Genomic DNA, 6,386 nt, shown 5'->3' with positions numbered 1-6,386 from the left:
ATTGTCATATTACCACTGTATGAAAGTAAAGTACTGTGCAATGGAAAGACAATTTCCATGGAAATTGACAGACATTCTTTACAATGGCAGAAATAAATGAAATACTGTCAAGCCCAGTCGTACTCCCAGAAAAGAAATCAAATAGCAATAGCTTACATTCAAATATCATTAAGTGTGAGGCATAGACCCACCAAAGCAAGGAAATACAGAGTTGCCTGCCACAACAGTTTTAGCGATGTTCTCTTGTTCCGCTGAGCTGTTCTTTCAGAGTGCACTGAAATACCAAATAATGTTATACACTTGTGAGAAAACTGTTATTACAATATGAACGAAGACAAACATGGATACAATTGTGTTGAGCACCACTTAAAAGTAATTGGGCTTAATTAAAAAGTCTGGGTCTTCCTTCTATGAGCACCCTCACTTGAAACGATATCATGTTCAGGCAATAAGGTTGCTCCCTGTGTTTGACATTGTGTCTTGACTTGCACTTTCCACGTGTCTGTGGGTTTATTTGTTAATTTTCTGTGGTCAGTTGTGTCAGGAAAAAGATATTTAATTTAATGAAACCCTCAGGTACCTGGCAATATTGATGTTAATGTGGGCCAAGAAGTGTATTTAATCCAATGTGAGAGATAATGTCAAAAAAGAACTAATTCTTGAGAATGAACTTATTCTACACTACACCAATAGTTTAGAATTTTTCTTAGTTTATGGCATCATTATGTAGCCTATGGTTGTGTCATATCTTCAAAATTGCTGTTGATCACAATGATCTATATATAACCCCCTCCCTGAGGAATGGACAACAGAAATGTGGGTGAAGGGAAATGTCGGACAAAGTAAGACATGAGAAAATAATAATTTTTTAAATTTTCATAGGTTAGGGAGGGAGGGAGAGTGGGAAAGGAGGGGAAAAAATAAGGAGCTGATACCAAGGGCTGAAGTGGAAAGAGAATGTTTTGAGAATGATGATGGCAACAAATGTACAAATGTGATTGACACAAAGTATGTATGTATGTATTGTGATAAGAGTTGTATGAGCCCCCAATAAAATTATTTAAAATAATTGCTATGGAAAAAAACAATACTTTGAAAGGAATGAAAAAAAACACTGCTTTCTCATGTATCAAGAGAATATTTATTTTAAATTTACTTTAAAAATCATGAAGACAAAACAAATATCGCTTTGTCAGTTTATTAATTAAAATAATAAATTAACATCATAAATAAGGTGCACTTGAATCTTATCAAAAGTGAGTTAAAAATTCTACCAGTGGAAAACCTTTATGAATAAGAATTTGAATTGTCATTAGCTTTATACCTCCCTGAAAGTGGTTTTTATTTACTAAAATGGACCTTTATGTTTTATCACATTTTTTACATTTATGTTGATTTGGTAACTCTTTATTTGGAGCAGTATGCCTTACCATTTACTGTATTTTTCCTTTGAAGTAGACAAATTTATGTTGTTGTTGTTGTTTTTACACAAATCAAGTAGTTTGTAAGAATTATGTATCCTTTAGAATCTACTAACACTCATCTTTCCTGTATGCGAAAATAACGACATTGTTGCTGTTAGGTGCCATCAAATTGGTTCAGACCCCTAGCTAATCTATGCACAGAGAACAAAACACGACCTGGTTTTAGGACACCCTCACAATTGTTTCTATGCTTGAGCCCACAGTGGGTAGGGACTAGAGTAAGTTGCTACTGAAACAGCTCTATGGGTTTGGTTTTGTTTTTAATCAGATGTGGGGTACTTGCCCTGTCTCTGTTACCAGGTTTTAACCTGTTACTAGGAGGTGACTCAAAATTTCAAGCCTCTTCATTCCTTAAATTCTTGTCCCATTCACAAGCAAGATTTCAGGTGAGGGACAAAATACAGACGAGAGGCAAAGAAAATGTTTGAACAGAAAGAGTGAATTTATTGAAGAGGATTCTTTAGAAAACAAGTCCATAGCGTCCATGTCTGGTCTAAAAGACCTGGTACAATGTAGTCAGACCTTCTATTCTGCTAATGATGGACCTCCCACCAAAGGCTGGCTTTCTGGCTGGTCTTCTACTATTCCTTGGTCCTCTGTAGCTTAACTCCTCTTTCCAGGTATATGCATCCCAACAACCCAGCACCCCAGGCTTCATGCTGTGCTCTTGTCTCAGACCCCAAACCAAAGATTCTATTGTGGGAGTAGTGTGAATATCCTGTCTTTCTCCACCCAGCCTTTCACTATTTCAGATCTCCTGAAATGCAGTATCTTAACTGCATTTCACCTTGCTTTTGGTGCACTGTTATGTGGGAAAATGTGTCTCCCTGTCTCTATTGTTTTACAAATTATTCCAGATTCTTTCCATAACCACCTCTTCACAGTTTATCAGCCTCTGTCTACCTAACAGGATCATGCAAATACATTAGATTCCATTGAGTCAGTTCTGACTCCTAGAGGCCCTATCGTTACTGGGAGGACCTTCACTGTTTCAAGTCTCTCTTCTCTCTGTTCTTGTCCTGATAGAAGAAAATATTCAGAAGAGGGGCAGGGTTCAGGCCAGTCAGAAAAAAGGTCAAAAGAGAAGAGTGAATTCATTAGGAACATACTTCAGGGTGAAACGTCAGAATCCTAAACTAATATAAGCGCACCGTGGCATGAAGAGTCCCATTTTTATCCAGGTAATGGTGGGTCTTTCACTGTTGGGTATTGTTACCACTGGCTATCCCTTGGCCGCAGGAACAGAGAGGTGGAATCACCGAGGCTGCAAAGAACCAAGGAGTTTATTGACTAGCCCAAGCTAGGGCCCGAGTTCCAGCGTACCAACGCAGCGGCCACCAGGGACAAGGACCCCGTCACCGGGTAAAGGCTGAATTTTTATACGTTTTTACAGGTTACATAAGCTGGGCACACCCTCCCCCACCCTTTCCTCAGGTTCATTGGCTTCTTTCATGACTACTGATCGTGTCGGCTCCGGATTGGTCCGCTCCAGCCTTGAGACAGTAAGGGCTGATCGTGTTGGCTCCGGATTGATTGATTTCAACTCCAGTTCCAGTCACTTGGGGAAAGGTAGGGCCCATTTTGGGGAAACTGAAGCTTAGGCCTACTTCAGGAGACCCAGCCTGCTACGGAGTCACTGCTGTCTTACAATATCTTTCCAGTGGGTCTTCTAATATTGGATGAATTTCCATAGCATAACTTCCCATTCCAGGTATGTGCACCCCAGAGTTAATACTGTGCCTATTGCCAAGCTCTGAAACCAACTGGTCAATTCAACTATTGTAGGGGTAGCGTGAACATCCTGTCTTTCTATGCCCACACTCTTTCTTTCTTTTAAAAAAAATCATTTTATTGGGGTCTCATACAACTTTTATCACAATCAATACACACATACATTGTGCCACGCACATTTGTACATTTGTTGCCATCACCATTTTCAAAACATTTTCTTTCTACTTGAGCCCTTGCGATCAGCTCCTTGTTGGTTTTTCCCTCCCTCCCCCACCCTCACTTCCTCATGAACCCTTGGTAATTTAGAAATTATTATTATTTTTTCATGTCTTACACTGTCTGACGTCTCCCCTCACCCACTTTTCTGTTGTCTGCCCTCCTGAGAGGGGGTTATATAGAGATCATTGCTATTTCCATTTTAGCATTTTCCATTGGTAAGGAAATGTGTCTTCTCTGCCCTTCACTTTCCTTTGTTCAGGGAAACTAGGGGAAAGTGTTCCTCCACCTAAGTTTTGTGGTAAAAATTCCATACACTGTCAAATATTTTTCCTTTGACAGTTTCGGTCTAGCTAGCCCACACTCACCCTAAATAATACCATCCAAATTCTTTTGAAAGTTGAGGGGGAAAGATCATCTTACTGTAGCTAGCGTCCTGCTGGACAGGAATGCAGAGCTGGGTTACACTGCAAAACGTTCATCCCTATCATGGCACGGGCTTGAAGGGGAAGCGTCTGTATGGAATCTGGTAGCAGCCAGATCTAGGAGGTTGAGACATAGGCTGAAGTATGTTGACTGGACAATCATTTGTAGTCACATCGTTTTCAGTCTAGAAGAGACAAAATGGACAAGGGCACTAAAAACACAAAGTTCAAAAGAAATAGGAGAATAAAAGAGGTTAAGGGTCCCAAGAAGGGTAGTAACCAGGAGTCCCATGACCAAATATCAGACTAGGCGCTCTATCCAGGTGTGGCTTAAGCTAATAGTTCTCTTGCTCGTTCCAGAAACTGGCAGATACGTTTTTGAATTTGGCCTCTTTGGTTTACCCAGTAACAGAAATCTTCCTTGAGCATAGCACAAATTACATATTGGGCTGCTGCCAGCATGTTGCAGCCTCACTAATTTTGGAGAACAACTGCCACTAGGGAATTGATCAGAGCTTGAATCTTAATTAATGAATTGATATCCTTGATGTTGAATTGTGCTAATTTGGAAGAAATATTAACATACATATTTCCTCCAGCTACTCCAAGTTGTCCCTTCAATTTCCACTACTGTACTGATCCCTAATAAAAAGTGTTTGGGCCGGGTCCGAAATAGACAGCCCTGTTTGGACTAAACTGAAGCAGAACAGGGCCCTGCATGTACTTCCATGCACATCCCAAAGGTCAGCAGCAGATGGCGCCAGATAAGATAACCAGTGAAACCAGATGTCCAGGTTTGAAGAAAGCAGCAAGGAGTCTATGGGCAATTCTGGGAATGTCCAGACCCCATATGCTAATTGCCATACATTCCTCACCACCCCTTTAATAAAAAGTGCTGAGCATGATTTCCCTGACCTGTTGGCCTAGGTCACGGAACCTCATCCGGGAGCTTCACCCCCTAATAAAGCTATTTCTGTTTCTGCTCTCCCTTGTCCTGTCAGTTATGTCTGTCCATCTCCCTGTACCTCTGTTTCACCTTTACAAAAAGATCTGTGGTCCTTATTTGTGTGACATTCTGTGTATGATACTTAAGGAAATGAGCATAGTAGCGGCGCCATTAGTAACAGATATATTAGGTACGATGTAGCCCAGAACACAAAGCTCTGTTCAGTTAGTTGGTAAACACTGATATACATAGTGTGGTCGTTATATAATTGTCAATTTAAGGATTAAGCGTGTAGGGGTGGAGTCTAGCCTGTCAATCAGGTTATAGCCAATGTGGCTTCTGTGTGGGCCACACAGGATTTTGGGAATTCAGGTATTTTTCCTCCTTGGAGGTAGGAGACTCTGTTCACACCCTGGCAGACATAGCAGCTGACAAGAGACTTGGACCCACCCTGATGCAACCCTGTAGGTGCTGGAGAAGCCATGCAGAGACCCCTGCCAGAGCTGAGATATTTCCAATGCCACTGGATCCAAGGACTTAAAACCCCTGGCCTGTGATCTACATTCGGCATCATTGCATGTGTTTCATGAATCTGAAGCAGACTTTATAGATTGGTATCAGACATATGGGCTAATATCGGACTTATGGACTTGATCTGGACTGGGCTGGGATGTTTTCTCAATGTTTAATTGCTCTTGTATATAAATCTCTTTCTTATACACATATGTGTGTCCATGGATTTGTTTCTCTAGTCTACCCAGACTAACACACAGAGCTTATGAAGACAATATAAATTCACAGGTGGGAAGGGTGGTATCCTGGCAAATAGTGTGTTACTGCGTGAGCCTTACTTGTTTAGCCCCATCCAGACACATATTTCCAAAAGTGTTAACAAAGGAAGCTGCAGTTATAGGGTTGTAGTATGAAATGGTGTTATGAGTAGAGTTGCCATGTAAATCTTCCCTAAATGCAACATTCTAGTAGTACTGTTAGGTTTGGAGATGGTTTACCTGGGCTTTTGCTTCTCTTTGCAGAAATAATTCACATGGCATAAGCACAATTGCAAGTCAAAGTAAACTTTTATGGGTGAAAGTAAAACTTTAGACCGTACACTCTAATGGACAAAAATAGGCTATCTCATGAAAGTATGGAGGGCCTTGTGGAGAGACCAGAGAAAGAGGGGTTGGCAAACAGAAAGAGGGAAAGAAGGTGCCATCTCAAGAAAGCTTAGAGGATGTCATGGAATGCCACATGGAAAGACTTGTGGAGAGAATAGGGCAGGAGGGGTGGTGAACTGAAAGGAGGAATGTGCCATCTCTGGAAAAGGGGAGAGACAAGGGATGGTTGTGGAAGTGGAAACAAATAGAGAGCTTACCATTTCCAGAAAGGATGCAAGAGAAAAAGGGAGTGGGGGCAGGTAGAACCAAAAAAACAAGAACTGAGGATGCACCTTAGTCCTTGGTCTCCTTCCACATCCACTTGGAGGGTGTGGTTATGTGCATTGGTAGATTCTTAGTGGATGAACTCAAGCACGTGTGTGTGTGTGTGTGTGTGTGTGTGTGTGTGTGTGTGTGTGTGAGAGAG

This window comes from Echinops telfairi, unplaced genomic scaffold (assembly GCF_000313985.2).
Source record: "Echinops telfairi isolate 266 unplaced genomic scaffold, ASM31398v2 ScPeMD7_42;HRSCAF=159, whole genome shotgun sequence".
NCBI lineage: Eukaryota > Metazoa > Chordata > Mammalia > Afrosoricida > Tenrecidae > Echinops > Echinops telfairi.
Note: the sequence above shows the minus strand (reverse complement) of the source record.